General features: G+C 38.1%; 1 pseudogene; it reads left to right on the plus strand.

Moving 5' to 3' along the window:
* The first annotated feature begins 14907 nt into the window (after positions 1-14907).
* LOC123453671 lies at positions 14908-15433 on the plus strand (annotated as a pseudogene).
* The last annotated feature ends 6308 nt before the right edge of the window (positions 15434-21741 follow it).

The following is a 21741-nucleotide window of genomic DNA, read 5'->3' on the forward strand; positions in this document are numbered from 1 at the left end:
AAGAAAGAAGAGTGCTTTTTTTTTTAAATTAGAAGCAGAAACAAAGCAGATGACCACTCTACTTCCAAGCTCAGTAACACATGAAGTTCTAAGACTAGGAATAGTTAGCATTTGAAAGAGTGAAGAGAAGGCTATTCTTAGAGAAGAGTTAGATTTTGCAAGAAGTTTCTGTGAATGTTTAGAGAAACAGTGGCTTATGATTGACAAACAGTTATATCCCATGGGTTTGATGGAATATTCTTGGAAGTGGGTGTGATGGGAAGAGGGCAGAGAAGCCATAAGGGTTTTGAGTACTGGAGGAAGAAGAACAAAGTGGACGTTTGTCTGTTTGATGAGTGATGTGACCAGTGATAAAGTATTTAGTGATATTGTAGTGAGAAGGATTTGGGACTGAGGTTTGAGGACTTTGATGGGGAACTGCTGAACCCTGAGTCCCCTCTGACTTTTGATCATGGAAATATGGAATGGGCAAGATGTAGGCTTACTGTGTTCCCCTGGCTTTTGATCGTGGAAGTATGGAATGGGGGAATATGTAGGCTTATTGTGTTCCTCTGACTTTTGATCATGGAAGTACAGAACGGGGAAGATATAGGCTTACTGTGTTCCCCTGCTCTAGCAAACTCACTGCTGTAACCTTCCTCAGGTTAAGTGCTTCAAGGTTTTTCTGGAAATATATGTGAAACCGAAGGGGAAAAATGCAGGAAAGACAATGACCCACCATGCAGACTTCATAAGAGTAATTGGGGGTTGGTGGGCCAAAGATTTGCTGTAAATGGTTTAACCTATTGTTTTGAGATTTTTTTTTTTATTTCTGCATAGCTTATACTTATTTTGAAAAAGTTAAAAAAGCATTCATTTAATTTTCCACAGGAATATTCAGACAGGAATTAAACAATATATTAAGAATTGGATAAAAATGTAGTTTGCTAGTGATTTATATGGAAAGACTCAAATGAAGACATGAAAAGGAAAATGGACAAAAATTACAGACAAAAGGCATATCACACAGTTGGATGTATAGAACATGTTATAACAATCAGCTTTTGGAAACAAAAAGATGCTATAATTGACTTTCTTTATCTCCTCTGACATTAACTGTACCAAAGTACTGAGGCAGGTAAAGCTTCCCGGTGCATTGTGGGAAATGCTTTGCTGCCTTAACCAGCAGGTTGGCTCATGTTATTGTTTGACTCAGAAGGGGACCTCAATTTTTTTACAGAAAAAATAGAGCTTAGTGCTGATAATGTACTAAGAATCCTGAAGCAAACCCTTTTATAATATGTAAATAAATGAAAATCATTTGCTCTTGTCACTCCTGTTTCTCTCTATCTTTCATATCACCCCATGAGGTTCCAGGCATACATTTAACTACTGAAATAACTTGAGCTACAAATAAGTATACTTTGAAACAAAATCCAGCATCTGTGCAGAGCAGCTCCCATCAGAATATTAATGTGTTTATTTAAATTGGAGTCCTATTCTAAGGTTCAAAAATCTCACATGCCATTGCTCTTTGCTCCATGCTGAACAACTCTGTATTGTTTGACTCAAAGGAATTGTTCTCTGTGGTTGCTGTACTTTGAAGAGCAAGGCAGGTACAAGATGATGTATTAAGAATGAATTGTATGACTTTCTTTGTTTTTAAGACAGTGTTTAACTCTTTAGTAAGTGGCATGCTGAACACATAGCTCAAGTGATTTTGAAATAAGACTGTCTTCTCCTTTGCCTAGCTGACCCTTAATTATCTCCCAAAGCTTAGGTATTTGCCATTTCTTCCCAAGCTCAGAAATGGATGCTTTGCCTGTTGTATAGTTTCCTGTTGCCTCTTTCTTGCTGCTTCTCTTCTTTAGGCCCTGGTTCATCTTTATATATTAAAAGCCATCAATTTTATGTGGTTTATCAGGGCTTCTCAATGAATGTTGGTTTAATTAAAATGAAGAGAAAGACTTTTTCACCATTTCTCCTGCTGTCTGCACCTTAGGTACTCATTGTTACCTAGAAGCAATTATGTATTGCAAGAGCATTTTAGAATTTGCAGATCTTCATATATCTGGCAGCACTGTTCTTAGCTTAATGCTATAAAAATGGTACAACTCAAATTAGCATGTGCTAATGTCCATACTCACACTAGGCAAACAAACAATGGGACAGGAAATTATGGAAGCCTTCTTTCCTTGCAGCGCTGGAATTTTCACCTGGAGTATTTTCCTCTTTTTACTATGGGGCCCTGTATCCATGTCACTTGCTCTCTGGTGGATCTCTTCAGTGGTTTCCTTGAAGTGGTGGCCAATGCAGTGGCACATCACATAGTTTTGTTCTCTGTGTATTTTTCTTGCTTTGGGTGAAATAAAATATTGTACAGGTCAGACCTAGCTATGAGTCATATTTTCATACTGACATTCTTCACACTTGTTTTTAACAAAAGAATACATGGAGAGCTGTGAAAACACTTCATTAGTGCTTTTGACAAAATCTTAATCCTGAACTAGCCACCCTTTCCCCTTCTGTGTTTATAGTTGAGTAGGAAGGTACAGTTTAGGATTCATAATAAAGTGGAATTTGGATACTCCAAATTCATCATTTATGGCCTCAAATGGGCCTTCATATCACCTGGTGGCTTTATTTAAGTTCTGCAAAGCACAGAACTTCAGGAAAAAAATAAAGAATAATTTTTAGGGCTGGATTTTTAGCCAGATGCACAAGGAGGCACAAGAGTCTGGAGGCCCTGGTGTGCCCATTCTCTCTCTCTATCTGCCTCTTTCTCTCTGTGTCTATTGCTGTCAAATAAATAAATAAAAATAAACAAAATTTAAAAAAGAATAAGTTTTACTATTAGTGATGATATGTAAGTTGGAAGGGTAAGGATGTGGGTAATGGGAGATAGAGCACAGGTGTGCAAAGGTTCAGAGTCATAGCTACCATGATGTGTAACTACCTCATGACAGGCTGTGAAGTGAATGATACGTTAGTGTACTTGACACTTGGGAGGATGTTGATGGTTGGGCACCAATCAAGATTTTTGTCTTAGATAGTCTGTGGAAAGGAAAAAACCTTTCAAACTCCCTGTTCATTTCCCATTTCACATGCATTTTTGGTGAATGCTTACAATACCCACCTGTAGGACATTTCGATCAAGACCAGAGGTAGAAAGGTGGCATAGTCTGAGCAGGCTTCGTTTGGTAATGAGGAGCCATGCAGGCCCAGTGCTCTAATGCAGAGTCCACCTGAGAATTTGCAAAGGCAAAAGTGGTGGCTACGGCATGGTTTTAGAAGTCTCCATTTCTTTCTAAAGAAGAAACAGGAATTTAAGGTTCATGGTTAGAATTTGAGGTTTACTGTTTGCCATTTTACCCAAACACTTGAAGACAGGAAATGATGGCCAGAACTGAAGAAAGTAAATTTCCCAACTTTCGATTGAGCTTATGTGAGGTGCGTGGGCAGTGCACATGAGTGGAAATGTTGGTGGAACTTTGGAGCTGAGGATTTGCTGTGGCAGTCCTAGAGAGGTTATAGGCTCCCAGTGGTATCAATACCAGGTGGAAATGACCCCTAACTGTCATTGATTATGCAAGAAAGATAGGTCTTTGCAGTGTGAATATGCAGAGATTTCAGGTATATATATATTTAAAGATAACACACAAGGCATGCTATTTTGTAAGCTTCATTTTTATTCCACTGAACACTATTACTATGATTTACCTGTTTTTTCTGAATTTGAATAATATTGTATAGTAGGATGACTCCATAACTTATATCACAATTTCCCTTCTTTTAGATTTTCAGATTCACTTTTGCTTTGGTATGATTTTTACCTTTATGGTCATGTTGCCATAATGCTTTTATTCTCTAACTGACAGTTCTAATCAGATGTCCTCCATAAGCTTGTGAGTTTTCAATGCTTGGTCCCTAGGTGGCAGTGATTTTAGAGGCGAAGCCTTGCTGGAGAAGGTGTGTTGCTGGGAGTTGGCTTTGGGGTACTATAGCTAGATCCCCTTTGCCAAAGTTCAGCTCTCTTGCTTGCTGCTGTGACAGAGGTGATGTCCAGCCTCTATCAATGCCATGCTTTCTGTGCTATCGTGAAGATTCCTCTTGAGCCTGTAAGCCAGAATAAAACTTTACTCCCATCAGCTATTTTTGGTTACATGTTTTGTCCCAGCAGTGTGACAGTAACTATAATAGACAATGTTATTTTTGTAGGGCAGTTTTCTCAAAGTATGGCACATGGATGAAAGGGTTTATATGTGTTGAAGTAGAAATTTCAAGATTATTTTATAAATATATTTTAATCCTTTCACATAAACATCAGAAATAGACAAATGCCTATTTTACTCTCTCTTAACAATAAGTGCACATGGTTGATGTTATTAATGTGTCATGAATGTTGAATATTTCATACAGTCACGTAAATATCATATATATATATATACACATGTATATATGTTTTTACATTTTATGCTCTCCTCAAAATTTTATATAGTCAAAATTAAATTATCACTTATCAGATTATCTTGGAAGTTAGTCCATATCAGAAGATCAAAGTCTTTTCATTTTTTTTCTTAAAGTTTCATAGTGTTCTACTGTTTGGTTACACTGTCATTTTTTTATGTTTAATCAGTATTTCTATGAATGGATGTTTAAACATTGAGATAGTGTTGAGTGAAATGTTTGCCCACAGACTCATGTATTTGAATACTTGGTCTATAGTGAGCAGCAGTGTTTGAGAAGTTGTGTAACCTTTATGAGGTGAGACATACCTAGGGGAAGTTGGTCACTTGGGTGGGCTTTGGGGTTATAGGTTGGCATCAGTTCACACCCGAGTTACTTTCTCTGTCTTCTGTGTGCTTCTATGATGTGACAACTCCAATCTCCAGCACCAAGGTCAAAGTCAAAACCATCATATTTCCCTGCCTGTATGCTAAAATGTATCATTCTTCCCCAGAGTTGCTTGAAAAGAATTTTGTTTCGGTGATAAAACACATTAACATAAATAGTTTCTGATCTTTTAAGTGATAGAAAGAGCTACTTATGGCAAGATTGGGTTGCTTCATACATATGTAGGTGTACCTGTGGAGTGAGTTTCTGAAAGTAGGAGCAAAGGGCCTATGCATTTGTAATTTTGATGGGCATCACTCACTTGGCTTCCAGAGAAGCTATTGCAGCTTTACTAGCAATGTATGAGGGTACCTGTTTCTCAAGCCCTCTTCTCAAAGTTCACTATTAAAATTTGTAAATCAAAGTTGAGAAATGCAAGTGGCTCTACAGATGTTTTATTCTAAATGTATATTTCCTGTTCACTTAAATTTTTTTTTTATTAATTAGTTTTGTATTCAGCAAATACAGTCAGTTTGGTACCATTATTAGGCTCATCTGTGACCTACCCCCTCCCTATGGCCCCTCCTTGTTGAGGTATATGGGTCATGCATTGTGGAGTTAGCCCACAGTTATGGGTAAGATAAATGTCTCTGCATATCATGACCCAACATGTGACGCTGACATTCTTTTTTTAAAAAAAGTTTTTTTTGTTTATTTTATTTTTATTTATTTATTTGAGAGATATAGGCAGAGAGAGAAAGAGAGAGAGAGAATGGGCGTGCCAGGGCTTCCAGCCACAGCAAACGAACTCCAGACGCGTGCACCCCCTTGTGCATCTGGCTAACGTGGGTCCTGGGGAATCGAGCCTCAAACCGGGGTCCTTAGGCTTCACAGGCAAGCGCTTAACTGCCAAGCCATCTTTCCAGCCCGGCTCTGACATTTTCAACCCTCTTCCGCAAAATTTCCCTGAGCCATGTTGAGTTCATTTTTGGTCTGCTTCAGTGATGAGGTGTTGGGGGCCTCTGAGGCTCTAGCTCTCTGATTTGGTAGGAGTTGATTTTTTCTCTGTGTTGGTCTCTTTCCCCTTTGTGCTGGTATCTGGTCCATCAGGAAAACAGCACCCTTGCTAGTTTTGCCAATTTTTCTTAGTTTCAGCCGGGGCCCTTTTGAGGTATGATGGGGTGGCTCTCTCCTTAGGATCTACATCTATCTGGAAAAAGAAGCAGATTCTCCAACAGAGAGCACCAGGACAAATGAGATAACCCTTACTTTTTTATAGAGAATTTAATAGGTGTAGGCCCTCTTGTACCCCAGGATTGATGGTAGCCTGATATTGGAGAGTGGGCTTATGTTTGGATATGGTTTTGACTTATTTCCTAGCTCCAGCTATAGGTCCCATATCACTGAGAGGATCAGCCAAATCAAGAGCAGTTGGTTCCCCACCATGGCTGTGTGCCTCTATTGAGCTTGTGTGGTCATCACAACAGATTATTTGCTGCTAAGTAGGTTAGACCATGAGTTGCCTGGACAGATATTGGTCATTTTCCCCCAGTCACCCATGTAGTACCTTCTGGCCCTAGACGCGCTGACTCTCTGGGGACTGACTCTCTTCTAGCTTCCAGCCATGCCATTTTAAAATTTGTTTTTGCCTTTTAAAATTGAAATGCTCATTTATTTTTACAAAAAATGAAAATGGCCAAAATATGTGTCATAATAGGAACAGTAGCAGCAGCTACCCACACAGGAGGCCAGCCTGAGGTCTACAGGAGCTAGCACTGGCTGTCAAACTACTCCCTGGAGCAATAGTAAAGAATCCAATCAATAATTCCTGTAGCAAATGCTCCCAAATGTACAAGACTTGATTAATAATGACAAGTTTCAGTTTTAAGACCAAGAGAATAAAGCCAGGTCTGGTTCTCTGTCCAATCTATAGGATGCCCTGTTTCTAGACAGCCTGCTACAGCTTTAATGCCAAAGCCTTCCATCAGAGTAGACGATGGCTTCCCCTCTCTTCTTGGAAAGTGCCTCTATTTCTCTGCATGCCTTTGAGTCTGCAAATAAAAATAATGTTTCCTACTTCCTCATAGTCTTTAGATGCTTCTTCCTATTTGGGTGGTCCTAACAGTTCTCCAACATGGTGCAGTTGTTTTCATGTTGGGGTGTTATCCTTTATCTAAGACTCAAAATACATGTGTTTTTACTTTGTTAAAGTGTTTTTATATATAAACTTTCAATTACTGTAAAAACTGTGTGTGTATATATATATGAACATTAACAGAAGTGCTTACTGGGCAGTTTGATAAGCATAGTATATACATTTAGCCAGACAATAACAGACATTACACCCCTAGGGCTCATGACTACCCTTGTTTTAAGTTTTCAGTATTAGGGATGTATTCCCTCCTATGGAGTGGGCTTTTTGACTGGATCAAATTGCAGAACCCACCACATTCTGGAACATGGTTTGTCCTTACTGTAGCTTCCACTGTTGAAGAGCAATAACACAGTTGCAGTTTTTGTCTCTATAATACTGCTCTGCTCCTTGCTTGCTCAGAATTCATTCCAGTGGTGACTGGACCCCATGTCTCTTGGACCCCTTAAAGTGGAAATGCCTCCATTAATAAAACTTCAGTTGTATTTCAGATTTGTTGACAGTTATAAATCAAAGTAGTTGCAGACTGCTAATAAATGCTGAATGTATTATTGCATCAGCAGTGCTGAGTGGCCATGGTGGCAATTAAATCACTCACTGAATTTCTTCTTCACACTAGATACATTCCCAAACCCCATAATGACACCTACCACTTTATTTCTCATTGTCTTGAAAACATAGTTTAAAACATCTGAATAGATAAAATCCAGAAGAAAATGAGGAAGGGGGTAACAAGGGTCATGGTGTGGTTTGGATGTAAAATGTCTCACATTGGCTCAGGTGTTTGAAAGCATATTCCCCAGAAAGTAGTGCTATTTGGGAAGGTTGTGGAACCTTTAAGAGGTAGAGCCTTGTTGGAGGAAATGGGTCACTGGGGGTGGGCATTAAAATTTTGTGAGCTAGCCCTACCTCCGGTTTGATCTTTGCTTCCTGCCTGATGATATGATGAGCTGGCACCACACCTTCCTTCCCTGCCATGAAATTTCCCCTAGAAACTTTTTCTCAAGTTGCTTCTGGTCATGTAGTTGCTCACTGAAATAGGAAAATAACTGACACAGGTGTGTTTGATCTATAGTGTAGTGTAGTTGTAGGGGACTTTCTGGTGTCGGTTGAGCATCAGAATGTATAGAACCATTGGCTATGCATATTACATCTTAAATACAGTGACCAATAGAGGCTGTCAAATATAGATGATGTTTCAATATAGTGCTATTACCATAGGGAAGGGGACAACTTCTTATCATTTAGACCAAATCGTTGGATTAAAATCACACTTTTTGCCTCTTCCGTTCCACACTTTAATGTGGTTTAGATCAAAAGTTTCTTAACTGTAACATATATCCAAATATCTTGGAGGACTTGTCAAAATACAACCTTCTGGGTATTCCAAAAATCTTGATTACTATGAAGTCCCAATTTTAGGCAGAAGCTGTTTTCTGGACTTACTTGGAGAAATGGCCTAGACAATGAAAATAGTATGATTGATGTTAAGTAAAAGTGATGGATTTAGGGACCTTGACTCTAAATTCATCTCCCTGTGTAGGACACTTGTGAATTGGTTCTTTTCTTCCCAGGTGTAATTTGCTGATAGATAATAATCTTGAATGATCTTTAAAGGTCAAGAAACTCCTGCAAATCAGTTGTAAGGGAAAAAATCTTAAATATTAAAGTATGAATCCTGCTTTCAAAGAAGAAACTAGGTTTTGAAAGCAGTACCTTGGAGTATAAATTTGATTGAATGTGCTACTAGAATATTTTCATGGATATAGAAAGAAATCAGACATTTGGAGGAATTTAGAATGCTTCTGTTATTTTCTCTCTGTTCTCTGTTTAACATTTTCGGTAGCCTTTAAGTCACAATATACAAACTATATCAATTATTTTGAATGTGTATGTGGGTATGGTAAAAGTGTTTGTATGTGCATGGATGCACATATGTGTGCATGCATTGGTGACAAGAGGTCAACCTTGGATGTCTTCCTCAATTGCTCCTCTATGTTTCTTTTTAAGTTTAGGACACAGTCTGTCACTCATGCATATCACTGACCCAGCTAGACAAGCTAGCTAGCGAGTCCCAGGGGGATCACTCTGTCTCCGCCTCCCCAGAGCTAGGTTTATAGGTCTGCACCAGTACATCCTGGGAATTCACGTGGGCACTGGAGATCTAAACTCAGGGGTGTGCAAGCACTTTATTCACTCAGCAATTCCCCAGTTATCTAGGGCTCATGACTACCCTATATCAATATTTTATTAGGTCTTCTCATAGACTCATTTTCCCTTTAAAAGAATTCAAATAATGTCACATTTCCCTTAGGAAATTGTTTTTTACCCATTCCCCCATCACAACACATTTGATGCATTTAATATGAGTACACTACCCATATTTAAAAAAATATTTATATATTGGAGAGAGAGAAAGAGAGAGAGAGAGAGAGAGAGAGAGAGAGAGAGAGAGAGAGAGAGAGAGAATGGGCATGCCAAGGCCCCTAGTCATTGCAAATGAACTCCAGATACATGTGCCATCTTGCACATCTGGCTTGCATGGGTACTGGGTTAATCAAACTTGGTCCTTAGGCTTCATGGGCAAGTGCCTAAACCACTAAGCCATCTTTCCAGGCCTTCATGTTTTTCTTTATTCTAAGATATTTTTTGAGAAAGGTTTTTGGATTATTAATTTAAATAGAGTGATTATAGAAGCAACCTGGATTTTGTACTAATATTTCTTTTTAAAGTAAATAAGTTTCAAGTTTAATAAATTTGTAACAAATAACATTTAAACTAATTTATATACTATTATAGATATATTACATAAGTATTACTATTCTGAATGATTTAACCATAATTATTGCTTTCATCTGACTGATATTACCAGAAAACTGTGATTTTCCTATGTTTACAATATAGCAATGCCTATATCCCAAAGTTGAAAAGAATTGCTTTGGAACATTTGTTCCATCGCAATCATCCCTAGGAATCCATTGGTTTCTTCATTCCACCTGAAGGGGGCACAGAAATTGGGCAGCACTTGGTCATAAATAACTTCACGGTTGGACCCTACCTTATAGAGTCAGGGCTGGCTAGGACTGGGAAGAACATGGACCACTCTTTTTTTCTAAGGAAGCATCAAGGGAGAAAGATTAAGGGAGTTGCCCAGGATCAGAGTTGCTTGGGGACCCAGAAAATCATATGATGACACAATAAGGGGAGAGAGAGAGAGAAAGGGAGAGACACACACACACATAGTTCTGTAGGTATATTGTTTCATTTTGCCATCTAAAAAGAACATGATCCAGTATAACAAAGAAATTGAGACCCAGAGAAGAATCTTACCTAATATGAGCACAGAGTTGGATCTGGTGGTAAACCAATGCTCAGGCCTGAGCCCTTGTCATTCTTTCTTTTCCTAGCCGGCTACCATCTTGTCCCTACACTGGTCCCATGCACAGATAAAACGCTGCATAATGATACAACTCATTCTCTTTTGTGATATATAATGTATTTTTTAGCTTTCAAAGCATAAGACTGATGGTTGGTTTCTAGAATATGTCTTTAAAAAGGGACAGAAGCAGGGCATGGTTATACACACCTGAAATTCTAGCATATGGAGGTCAGAGGTAAGAGGATTATGAATTTAAGGCCAGCCTTAAAACAAAACCAGAAAAAAAATGGAATAAGCAGAATTTTAAGAAGAAAATGTTTGGTAATTCTTATTCTATATGCTTCCTTCCAATATACACAGACAAGATTGCATGTTCCTGGTTGGTAGTTGACATTCTCTTTCTTATAGTACTTTCTCTTATCTTTTATATTATATTCACATTCTTTTCTGACCTGTTAATTCACCTACTTTTCATTATATCTGTCCAGTAGAAAAGAAATCAATAGTTTTGGCTACTAGGCCTTACACAATCATCAGACTGTAGTTTAGATACGGTACATTTTGCCGTCCCTCCCCAGTTTTAGAGGTAGATTACTTTTTATGGCCTAATAGCTCTTTAATAGGCTATAAACGCCTTATACACTTTTAGACTTCTTGATAACAAAGCAAAAGGAGGATGACATTCCTAAAATCTTAAAACCAGGCCTTTGACTAAAGTTCTTAATGAGAATAATAAATATCTGTAAATCATTAGAACACTTAAATCGTACTGCAGTTATTTTGAAATGTTTCTGGCTAGGGTTACATGTAAATACAATGAATTTCTTTGATAGTCTCTTTATGAAAAGAATACTTATAAGAAATTTGACCTGAATAGACCAAAGAAGCTTTACACACACTGTTTTGGGTAAAATCTGATATAAAGTTCTCTTTTTCTTGGTTTTATTGACCAGTGATTTTTGCTTAAAAATAGTTCTTATGGGACATTTTATTATAAGATTGATTTTACTTATAGTTGACATACCAGACTCTTTTTAAAATTCAAAAGACCTTTGACTATATTTATATTCAGTAGTAAAATTTGAACCAGATGCATCAAATGCTAGATAGAATATTTCATGATCCATTCAGAGCCTTATCAATCCCTTGCTGTGTGGTAGGTAGTATTGTCCATATGGGATTTAGGGATATGGATTTAAAGGAAATGGGCTCTGTAGAAGCTTAATGTTTGGAAGGGAGTTTTGCAATCATTCCTTTGCTGGCGTGTGTGTGTGTTTAAAAAAATCCCCAGATTATAAACTTTCGACTTGATGATAGATAGTAGTAATTTCATTAAAAATGCATGTGGGTATCTGGTTCAGCACTACTGTCCACTTTCCTGTAATCTGCAGAGTATTTGCTGAGGATAATAGTAAGTGCATAAGTTCTGGAGTTCCACAAATGTGAAACTCTCCTGGAACCAGAGCCTGAGCTCAACCTATAGGCTCATTCTCTTCTGCCAGGACTTCTGCTTTCCTGGGCAGCCAGCGGGATGCTCTGGATGTCTGCTGGGGCTTCTGCCAGCTGGAATGCAAAAACGCAGCTCTGCGTGCTCTCCTGGATAATAGACTCCAAGCACCCTCGCATTCCTTCTCTAGAAAATGAAATGATGCTCAATTCTCATTCATCCTCTCTTTTTCTACTCCTCACCCTATCCTTCATCATTAAATAGCAATAATGTGTGAAAATGATGCTGTTTTATTGATGCTCTGGAAAAAACACTTTCATGAATTAGAACTCAATTAGCATTTTAATTTTGTCCCTTCCTGTTCTTTAGAACCCAGTCAGCTGCAAGGACCTTGTATTAACACACATATGGACCATTCATTCACATGTGGTACTCAAGGCTGTATGCCACCCTCATGTTTTTAGGTTTGTCCATGCAAATCAGCTTGAATTTGATAATATCCTGTCAATTAAAGTAGACCTTGTTTCCAAAGCCAAATATTACAAGTGCCTCGGGCACCTGCAAAAAGCCCAGGCACACAGCCTCAAGTGGATAGTTAGGTGTGCAATTACTTGATTTATACACATGTGTGTTTCTGAAATTACAGCTGCAGGGTTTGTGGTCTCTATGGGGGTGTGAACAGTTTGCTGGCATGCACATTATGCCTTATTTTAGAAATTTGGCTCCTAACATAAATTCTCCTCCCATAACTGATGGAGAACAAAGTCTATTTGTCATTTTCCCATTTGCTTCCCATACTGATTCACAAAGAAGACATTTTATTTTGCTGCTTTAATTGGGGATTGCTGATTCATCCCTAAAGTCCAGCCATCTTCAATTTTCATTAGACAAATACAAGCTAACTATATTGTGGCTGTGGTAGAAGTTGGCATGGAGAAGATAGGCTTTCCACCTGCTTTCCTGATTGTACTGCTTATCAGCTTGCTGGAGGGAACTCACTTCTTTCCCCAAACTCTACTTCCTCAATGAAAGGGTTTGAAACAGGGATTCATGCAGAAGATGGTTCCACTATCCTTTTTGGTTTTGCAGCTATTTAAAAACAATGCTTGACTTGAAGTTCAATGTGTACTTTAACCTTTCGGCTTAGCTGTATAAAAGCCCATTACTGTGGCAGACTCAATCACTCATGATAGTACAACACTCTGGAAAGCTTATCACCGTGCGGTCAAGTTGAGTAATTAAATGCAGGGTAGATTTATAGTTCAGTAGACTTGCTCGAGTGGGGTGGTAGCCATGTCTTCTTTCCTCTTTGAATCTCTTAACCCCACATTGCAGCTTTGTATCAGGGTGACTAGAACATGTGAAATCAAATAGTAAAGAGAAAATATAGGCTATAAAGGGTGGCATATTGGGAAAAGAAAGACAATGACATTGAAGGATTTGGCAAAGGAAAATGATTCTAACTTGTGCAACTTTGCAGCTTTGTTAATATGTGAAGATGTAGCTATTATTGGATAGCCTTTTTATGAGGAAATTAAACAAGGTCATTTCAGTAACACTTACAGAACTCACACTTTCCACAAAACCCCAATTTCCTCAAGGGGCTAATAGAAGTTCAACATGGATAGAAAACCCGCTCCTTTCATCTATTCTCAGAATAGTTTAGTAGAACCATAATAGCTGGAGATTGAAAAGGCCTATTCAGTTTCCAGCAGTAGCCTCTGGGGACATGGGCAGCATTTTTCCTCACACTATGGTACATTTTCCACTGTTTTGTATGGTTTTATTTTAATGGCCTCAACACTTTCTCCATTTCCTTGGAAAACTCGTAAAAGACTGCAGCCAATCTCATCATAAAACTACTACTTTTATTAAACCAGAAATTAAAAGATATCTGTGTTTTATTGTATGTTAGACAAATAAATGTGGGTAGAGAGGTTTAACATGTTTTAACTAATTTAAGTGTGTCTTAGAATTGGGGAAAACTTCTATTTTTTTTTTTTTTTTTTTTGGAGACACAATATCACTCCATAGCCTAGGATGGTCTTGAATTTGCTGCCTCAAATTTGACACCTCAGCCTCAGTTCTGGGATTATAAGTGTGTATCACCAAGTCCCACTCAGATCCTTCGTTTGTATGCCAAACTTGCAATCGCAAATGTTCCAAATGGTTTTTTTTTTTTTGTACAACATGAACATTATGGTGTTGAAATCATCTTTTGATCTGAACTAACTGGGAAAAAGCATAGCTATATCAAAGAAAGCAGGGGTCATTTGATCGCCTCACTCTTGAAGTCAAGAATTTTTTTGGCTTTGTTAACTCAAATATCACTTAATTTGCTATTGCTTGCTAGGATTTTGTTTTGTTATGCTATGTTTTGAGACAGGGTCTCATGTACTCCCTGTTGGCTTCAAACTCAGTATGTAGCTGAGAATGATCTTAAACTTCTGATAATCCTGCCTTTTCCTTCTGAGTGCTGAGATTACAGGTGTGCACCAGCACAGCCAGTGTGTGTGGTGCTGGGAATCCAAACCAGAGCTGTGTGCATTCTACATAACCAGCCTAACAAATGAGCTACATGCCCAGCCCATGGAGTTTTATGTAAGAATGAAACAAATCACTAGTTCATTGTTAGTTAAAGGCTTTGCTTTTTAGTCTATGCTCCCTTCCTCATTTTTTGAAGGGTACTCATTTTATGAAGGAAATTGGGCAGCATTGCATTCCTTCATGATTGATAGAGAGAACATTTCTGTGTCAGGTAATAAATAGCAAATATATGTATCAGCTGCTCCCACTCATTTTTTGGAAAAAGTAAGTTATAAATACTACAAATGAAAAAATACATGTATGGGATAGTCAAATTATAGCTTGTTAACATGCTTGATTTGCTAATTGAACAAATATTTTTTTATAGTTTGGGGAATTTGCTAATTTTAAATCTTGATTCTACTTACTTGCTCAAGACTTGTTGAATACTCAGTATATGTTCATCACTGTGGTAGGTTCTGAGGTTTTGAGTGAATAAAAGGAATTCCTTACCCTTGTAGAATTTATATTTGAATGGTAGGACACAGAATAAAAATTTAAAAAGAGCTCTTTGCAATGTTTATTGCAAGAATGAAGACTGTTCTCATACATCAGACTGTCAACATTCAAGAAAATGCCAACATCACTCTGAAGGGATGTGCAGTCATTGTAAAGGGCCCCAGAGGCTCCCTCTTGCGAGACTCCGATCACATCAATGCAGAGCTCATTCTCCTTGGAAAGGAAAAGGAAAGTTTGACAAGTGGTGATGAATAGAAAGGGACTGGGTACAGTTCATACTGTTTGCAGTCGTGTGCAGAACATGATCAATGGTGGAGGGATGCTTCATATTGGGCTTCTATCAGCAGATGAGGTCTGTGCATGAAGGGTGAACAATAAAACCATAGGGTTCAGGTCAAGACTAGTGTTGCTTGTTCTATTTCTCAAGCCTAGAAAGATGAATTTTCCTTGACGAAAATGACATTGAACTTATTTGAACAATCTGAAGGCTTTGATTCAACATGCCACTGAGGTTAAAAAAAAAGATATCAGAAAAAAATTTCATGGTATCTCTGTTTCTGAGAAAAGAACAGTACAGCATGAAATAAATAAAGTCTAAGTTATCTGGCTATAGAACAAGATCCTAGATCATAAGAATAATTTGTGGCATTTTTTTGTTGAAACTACAAAAGGCTTCTATTTTAAAACAATCAAGCAAGTAGTCTATCAAATGGTGGTGTTCTTTGAGCAAGGAATGAAGTAGACTAAGGAAAACAGAACCTCTTATGTGAATCTGTGTGTACACACTTATGTAGATTCATATGTCTTTGTGTATATGTTTATGTTAGAAAGACATGGTTGTTATATGCATAATCACCATGACAAAGTGACCAAAAGGATTGAGCCTAAAGTTTATAGGATGTCAAGATGAACAACTATTAAAGTGTGAGATGCTGCTGTTTGTTTAACAACAGTAGATTTAACCAATTGGAGATCGTTGGTGAACTGGATAGGAATATTTAAGTTGAAGTGACAGGGCACAAGACTAAGGACTTTAAGAAAGGTGGAAAGAGAGATATTCTATTACACACATTTTCTAGGAGTTTTATTACACACAGAAGGAATGAAATAGAGTAGGAGCAAAAAGTATTGTGAGACCTCAGAGATTTTTCTTTTACTAGTGAAAAAAATTATGGCATCTTTGTAAAACTAATTGACAAAAGAGAGAGAGAGAGAGAGAGAGAGAGAGAGAGAGAGAGAGAGAGAGAGAGAGAGAGAGGCTGAGAGAGAGTTAAATTCTCAGAATGATATTCTTTGTGTGGGAGAGAAGAAAGGAGATGGAATCTAGCGAATAAGGTGCAGGTGAGCCTTTTGAATAACCATGTGCTGAAAGTAACAATGCTGAGTGTGGAAATCATGACAGAGGGACAGAGAAAGAGAGAGAGAGATAAACAAAGAGGAACTTGTCTGTCTCAAAGCAGCAGCAGCAGAGAGAATGGGATCTGGTGCCTGGATGGAGATATTGGCTTTAGTTTGGACTGTTTATTCACAGTAACAAAACAGAAGACAGAGGTCTGGGTGTACATGTGTGTGGATGGGATATGGAGTTGTAGAAGTTGTACATATTATCTTAGGGATTTTTTTCTTTCCATCATGAAATTCAATGGGAATTGAGGATAAGGATAAGAGGGGAAGTACTGAAATTTGAAGAACAGATGGTAGGCCAGGAGGCATTAACCCAGGAGCCTTGGAAGAACAGGAGGTGTAGAAAGACAGGATTATAGTGACCATGATCCTAGTGTGTCTAGGCAGTATGATCTTTGCTTTTCTACATATATTTAGCTTGAGAAGAAAGAGCAACATATGTGATTAGTTTATTTATACTTTGGGGCTTTTTTCAGGAAAGTATATGAAAGGGGGTTGGATTAGGCGCAAATGTAAAGGAGGTGGCCGTGATTAAATGTGAGATTTAAGCTTGATAAGGAGGGATATGAGCCCACAAAAGCAGGCGAGCAGAAATTACAAATATGTTAGAATGTCTCTGTGTGGTACAGATATAGTTGAAATTAGGATTTTTTTTTACTTTTCTTTATTTGAGAGTGACAGACAGTGAGAGAAAGAGGCAGATAGGGAGAGAGAGAATGGGCACGCCAGGGCCTCCAGCCACTGTAAACGAACTCCAGATGCGTGCGCCCCCTTGTGCATCTGGCTAACGTGGGTCCTGGGGAACTGAGCCTTGAACCAGGGTCCTTAGGCTTCACAGGCAAGCGCTTAACCGCCAAGCCATCTCTCCAGCCCTGAAATTAGGATTTTTATAGAGAGCAATGTGTGTGTGATAAGCAGCTGACCAGACTAGGAAACTTGAAACACCATTCTGTGGGAAAGATTTTGTTGTAAGTACCTTCTTTTTAAAAATATTTTAAATTAATATTCATTTATTTGAGTCAGAGAGAGAGAGGGCAGGAAGGGCTTCCAGCCACTGCAAACAAACTCTATACATGTGTGCCCCCTTGTGCACCTGCCTTATGTGGGTCCTGGGGAATTGAACCTGGGTCCTTTGGCTATGTAGGCATGAACCTTAACCACTATGCAATCCCTCCAGCCTGTAAGTACCGTCTTGTTGCTCAGACAAAACACCTGACTGGAACCAGCTAATGAGAGGAAAGGGTTTATTTTTGGCTTACAGTTTCAAGGGGCAGTTTCTTCATGACAGGAAGAGCATGGCAGAATTTCACATATCTCAGTGGATGTAGTCTAAGCCCTGGGCTTGGAACTGGACTAATAAACTACAAGGTCCATCCCCAGTGACACATCTACTTTAGCAATACTTCATTTTCCAAATTTTACCAACTGTGAATTACTAGGATTAGTGGAAATATATGATGCTATATCAGACATTTCACATTCAAACTACCATAGACATTCTTAGGCAAAACACTTGATTTGTAACAATGTATACTAATCATATCACTGTTTTTCTTACCTTAACATACTGCAGTTCTATCTTTAAGTCTCTTCCTTACTTAAATTCTAGAAGAGCTCTTGGGATTTGTCTTCTCCTGTATTTTCTCCAGAGTCATGATACTGCAACATGCATATTGTCTTCTTCTGTATTTCATTCAGAGTCATGATACTGCAACATGCACATGGTTTTCTCCAGAATCCTGATACTGCAACATGCATATGGATGTCTTCTGCATTTTCTCCAGAGTCACAATCTGCAGCATGCATATTGTCTTCTATATTTTCTCTAGAGTCATGATACTGCAGAACGCATATTCACTTGGTACTTGAGATATTTTCATGTACATACCTTCATTTAGTCCTTGTGATAATGTGCAATCATATTTTATAAAAGGGGAAAATGAAGTGTTAGAGGCTGTTCAGAAACCCTGCAAAAGGCAGAGAATTATTGACTCCAACACCAGTGGCAGAATTAATTTCACAAAATGATTCATTCAGAACACATATGCACAGACCACAACTTCTCCTTCCCAACATACTTGCATGTGCATACACACACACACACACACACACACACACACACATCATTTTTGAAAAGCAAACTAAAAATTTGTTTTAAACTACTTTGATACAACAATGTTTCTTTTATCTCTGTGTTGGTCCTTCTAAAACTTTCCTCTTTCCCTTTTTCTCAGATCACTTTATTTCCTCATTATAGCCAAAGTTACCTTTAATTTTATTTATTTATTTATGAGAGAGAGATAGAGATAGAGATAGAGATAGAGATAGATAGAGAGAGAGAGAGAGAGAGAGAGAGAGAGAGAGAGAGGGAGAGAGAGAGAGAGAGACTGGCTTTCCAGGACCTCCAGCCACTGCAAATGAACTCCAGACTCATGCTCCACCTTGTGTATCTGGCTTATGTGGGTCCTGGGGAAATGAACTGAGGTCCTTTGGCTTTGCAGGTGAATGCCTTAACCACTAAGCCATCTCTCCAGCCCCAAGGTGATCTTTAAAACAAAGTTTATGATGTAACCTAACTCATTTTAAATCCTTTAACAAATTCTCTGTAGTTTTAGGCTTACCAAGAACTGCATTCTCTGTCCTATAAAACTCTATGTGATTTGGCCTCAGATTATCATTTATTATTGCATTCCCAGCATCTGTCCCAGTGCCTGGAACACAGTAGTGGTATTCACATTTAGGAGACTAATGAGACAGAATTTAAGCACTATATATCTGCAACTACACTGCAATTTTGGAATCTGCTATTACTAGTAGTATATTTCTCTATGTTTCTATGGTCAGTTAATCATCATTATCACCCAGAGAGTAAATTTGATTATCATTGTTACTTTGCTATTCAAACCTGAGATGTGTGACTATGGTGCTGGTTGTCTAAAGTTTCATGCCTGTGTTGTGGCAGACAGGATCTGAAGCAGTCAGCCTGGCCCCTGTTTCCATTCTTTTCATTGTGACCTGTGGTAATTCTATGACAGAGAGTATAAGTGAATGAGTCAAGGAGCAGATGAATGGTCATCATCTTCGGTATGGCCAATCCACTGCCTCAGACTGCACTTCCACGTTCATGCTCCAGGGTGGGATGCCTTGCCCTTTGTGGCTCAGACTTACACTGTTAAATACTTTTACCACCAGTTAGAACATTATAGAACTGTCAAACTCTTGCTTCTCTATGTTCATTATATATACATAGTCTACATATACACACTATATACACATTCATAGGTGTAGATATGCACATATTCTCTTCTGTACTTCTTCCTGCTTTGTTTTCATGAGTGTTGGTCCCCTTCCTCTGGAATCATAGCCCTTGGTTGGCAATGAGATAAGCATGCAATCTGTGATGTGATCTGATTTTTCAAACTGAAACTTCAACAAAAAGACTCAGACTGTGAAAACACAAACAAACAGCAAGTATGGCATTCTCAGTGTATATTGAATCTGGACATCAAGTCTCCATATAAGGCTCTGTCAGTCATCCTAACCCAAATAGGCAGGGCCTATGCTGTGTTCCAAGAGCTCAATAGATAGTGTGAAAATGTAAATTAACACATTAATGAGCACAGTACATTCCTGAAGAGCTTGAAATATTCATTAAAAATATATTGAAACATCCACAAAAAACTTTTACTAAAAGATACCTGACTTTGCAAGACCTTATCAACTGCATGTTTTTGTAATCAATTGTATTGACAACTGATAATAATAGAATCATAGAAATAGCAATTTATACTACTTATTGTGACAAATATTTCCAACATTTTTATTAATTCAAAGCAAAAGTAATCTATCTAAAGAACTGTAAAACATGCAAGTACTTATAATTCTCTTTGTAGCATCAAGGTTAATCAGAACTTGAACAAAAATGTACTTTAGATTATCAAGGCTATCTACTTATAGAAATTGGACAATAAATAGGAATGTCTCAAATTCACTAGAAGTCACTTTTCTCCATACTTGGCCAGAAACACACAATGAAGGCTCTCACTTCCAACCTCCAGGAGTTGCTCTTTAAAGTCATGAAAGCTGGACTTCAGACACTTTGAGCTGGGAGAGGAGAGGTGGTCTTTGCTGCCATTGCTCGTTGTCTGTAGAGTTCTCTCTGCTGCAGCCCTGATGGTGCAATTCCCATCTGGGTTTGAATGCTATGGCCCAAAGTTACCAACTGTTTCTTGGTATTTATTTGGAGCTAATTTTTACTGTTTGGGATTTTTAAAAATTGAATCTTCTTCCAACTTTTCTACCTATTCCCTGATCTTGGCCTCACTTTCCCCTTCTGACTCACACGGACCATGTGCCTGCTCTAGCACTGTGCAGAAGACTGCTCCCATTATGCTTGAGACTCTGCACCTGCCCTTCTGTCCAAGCCAGAGACATCTTTCTGTGTAAGATGTTGAGCCCAGGAATTTTCCCAGCCTACTGCCTCATTTTCAATTTTTGCTTAAAGCTATTATTCTGCAGCATATAGCACGTAATGCCACCTTCACTATAAGGTCTGACTTGCCTTAGATAATGTACTTGCACTAAGAAAAGGGGTTAATTCTCATTTGTTGTTTGTTTAATGTTTATTTTATTTTATTTATTTTTATTAATTAGTTTTGTACTCAGTGAATACAGTCAAGTTGGTACCATTGTTAGCCTCTTCCCTGTTCTACCACTTCCCCCTGACCCCTCCTTGTTGAGGTATATGGTTCATGTATTGTGGAGTTAGCTCACAGTTATGGGTAGGAGCAAATGTCTCTGCATATCATGACCCAACCTGTGGCTCTGACATTCTTTCTGCCCCCATTCTGCAAAATTGTCCTGAGCCATGTTGGGTTCATTTTGGGTCTGCTTCAGTGATGAGGTGCTGGGAGCCTCTGTGTCTCTGGATATCTGATTTGATAAGAGTGTTTAATGTTTATTTTTAAACCATCTTTGTCCATATTAGAGTTATGGCCAACTGTAGCCATAAGATTGCTACAAGTCTGTAGCACATGAATGACCAACAGGACTACTGCTTGCTTTCATAATTTTTCTTTTAATATTTGTTTCTTACCAAAAATTACTGAGAAATGCTTCCTTGTAGATATCAAACAACTATCTCTTTGTTATTGATTTAAAATTTTATTGCTTTAGAAATGAATACTCTGTGATACTGGTTCTTAAAAGATTTTTTTTTTTTTTTTGAAGCAGGTCTGACTATATAGTCTAGCCTGGGCTTGACATCATGATCTTGCAATTTCATGACTTCTGAGTCCTGTGATTATAAATACTATGTCCAACTGATTCATAGCCATGTATTGAGACATTGTGGCTTTTCACAATGCTAATTTTTCTAATTCTACTGTAAGCAAATTTGTACTCTATTTTCAAAAAGTTTATTAGGCCTTTTTTTTTTTTGCTAGTCTGTGAGAAATATACTTGCTTTATTGGATTGGCTTGATTTATCAGTCAATGCTAACA

This window comes from Jaculus jaculus, chromosome 12, assembly GCF_020740685.1.
Source record: "Jaculus jaculus isolate mJacJac1 chromosome 12, mJacJac1.mat.Y.cur, whole genome shotgun sequence".
Taxonomy (NCBI): Eukaryota; Metazoa; Chordata; class Mammalia; order Rodentia; family Dipodidae; genus Jaculus; species Jaculus jaculus.